The sequence below is a fragment of the Gorilla gorilla genome, chromosome 5 (assembly GCF_029281585.2).
Source record: "Gorilla gorilla gorilla isolate KB3781 chromosome 5, NHGRI_mGorGor1-v2.1_pri, whole genome shotgun sequence".
Classification (NCBI taxonomy): domain Eukaryota; kingdom Metazoa; phylum Chordata; class Mammalia; order Primates; family Hominidae; genus Gorilla; species Gorilla gorilla.
In genome coordinates, this window is record NC_073229.2 from 95,968,915 (window position 1) to 95,971,682 (window position 2,768).

Genomic DNA, 2,768 nt, shown 5'->3' on the forward strand with positions numbered 1-2,768 from the left:
GATCCACTCGCCTCGGCCTCCCAAAGTGCTGGGATTACAGGTGTGAGCCATGGTGCTCAGCCCCATTTGCGTTATTTTTTAAACATTGATTCATATATGTATGAGGGTGAGGTGAAAGGGTGTAGTTCTAGCAATTATATCTCATGTATAGATTCAGGTAATCACTACCTGCTCTTTTATCAGCATAAAGAAACCACCTCATGTTCATGCTATACATTTATATTCACATCCATTATATTATCTCATCCCTATCCCCTAGCAACCACTAATCTATTCTCCACCTGTATAATTGTATCAATTAGAGAATGTTATATAAGTGAAAATATACAGCATGTGACTGTTTGCTCTCATCTTTTTTCACTCCATATAATTCTCTTAAGATCCATCTGAGTTGCTGCATGTATTAACAGTTCATTACTTTTTTATTGCTTAGTAACATTCCACAGGTATGCCAATTCCAGGATTTCTTTAACCATTTACCCACAGAAGAACATTTGGTTTGTTAAAATTTATTTGCTATTACTAATACATCTGCTACAACAGGTATATTTATAGCTTTTTGTGTGAACATATGTTTTCATTTCTCTGGGAGTAGTGCTCACTAATGTGACTGCTGGGTCATATAGTAAGTGCAAGTTTAATTCTATAAGAAACAACTAGACAATTTTCCAAAGTGGCTATAACATTTTACGTTTCCACCAGCAATATATGTGAGACTTATTTTCTCTGCATCCTTGCCAGTATTTGCCACTGTCACTATTTAAATTTTAGTTCTAATAGGTATGTAGTGATATCTCATTGTGGATTTAATTTTCATTTCTCTAATGACTAACGATTTCAAAAAATAATTAGGTTTTTTTCTTCTTTTTCTTTTTTTCTTTTCTCAAGCTTATGGTCAACCAGGAGATAAATGATCAGCTTTGATTCAAATAAATTTGCTAGGTTAATATTTCTGGTTTTCCTTAACATACCTTTTCATTATATGATACTCTTACTTCATAAAAGAATTCTTAAACTCTGTTAAATACTGCCTGCCATATATTGTTCACTACCTTTTTGTACTTTAGAATGTTGGAGATGTCTAGATCCTTAAACGCTACTGGTGAAATATGTAATTTTACAAAGTAGGAAACTGAGGCCTAGGAATATTAAGTAATTTGTCCAAGATCACACCATCAGTGTGGAACCAGAATCCAGACAACCAGTCTCTTGGTTCAGTACACTTTTTCATACCACTGTGTCTTGTGAAACTGTATGCATGTAACCACACATGTATGTGTGGTTGATGAATGGTTTTAGGTTTAATACTTCTTTAGCACCTTAGCCTTCCAGTACCATTAATTGAAAGAATAATAAAACATCACATATCATTATTTAAACTTACACAGCATTGCAAGTTCTATGTAGCTGGATCCCTGGGGACATATAAAGCTAAGGGAGTGGGGATAGGGTGACCAGGGATAAACAAGGGTAGATGTAAAATTCAGTCAGTAGAAAGGTGAGTGGAGCCTTTGAACTGCTCAGTTTTGAAGATGGAGAGAAATAGAGAGGAGTAAATCTAGGGAAAAGAGAATACCTTTAGAAATGGATACTCCCATGAGGTAATAAACTGGGAAAAACTTAACTGCTTGATAGCTTTTCCTTGAACTAAAATAAGGTCACATATAGCATTCAATTTAAATTCCTTCCCTTATATTTTGCAGTTTGCTTTGGTTCCTACTATATTTTTGATAAAGTCTGATATATTCACTGCTATGGTCCAGATGTTTGTGTGCCCCCAAAATGTATATGTTGAAACCCAGTCCCCGATGTGATCATGTGAAGAGGTGAAGTCTTCAGGAGGTATGCCATGGAGAGAGCCCTCATGAATAGGCTTGGTGCCCTTAAAAAGAAGCATGAGGGAGCTTGTTTGCTTCTTCTGTCTTGTGGGAATGCAACAAGATGAGACCTTCAATGAACCAGAAGATGATTCTCACCAGACAACAATTCTCCTGTCACCTTGATCTTGGACTTCTCAGTCTTCGGAACTCTCAGAAATGAATTTATGTTGTTTATAAGCTACCCAGTCTATAATATTTTGTTGTTGCAGCCCAAATGAACTAAGACACTCACCTTGATAAAGTCTGAGATACCCTCCTAACTCTCTGTGGAGATGGTAGATGGAAATAAGAGTCAAGACCAGGTGAAAATGGCCTTATCTTTCTTACCCCTTCACTATAATGGTTCTGAAGCACCATCAACCAGGATGCTGAGGGTCTGTAATCTCCAAGTTCCAGTTGATCTTGAGGAAATTGTGCAGTTGGCCCTGGCAGAGAGAAGATAAAGATGGCCAGAGAAGTAGCAGGAAGCAGGCAGTCCAACTAAGAGAATACATGAGACAGCACACTCTGCTTGCTTCCGTCTTCAGAAATACTAGAGGAAGATAACCACATGAGGAGAAATCAGATTTTATATCACTAAAGAAGGAATTATGTAATATCAGCTGAATATGAAGGTAAGTAAAACTCAAATCAGACTAAAACATAAAAAATAAGGTATCAGTGGATTTTAGGTATCCAATTTATCAAAGAACTGTAGAGAGTAATGGTACTTGTAGTCAATAAAGGGAGATTTGAATTGGGGACTTTTGGAAATGATACAGTTTATACCAGAGTCTAGGGAATGGCCATGAAAATGGATGCTGAATGGAGTAGATTTGAGAAAATTGAGATATGCAGTGATCAAGGTATTAGATGGATCATCTATGGGGATGTTGAATATATTTCCCA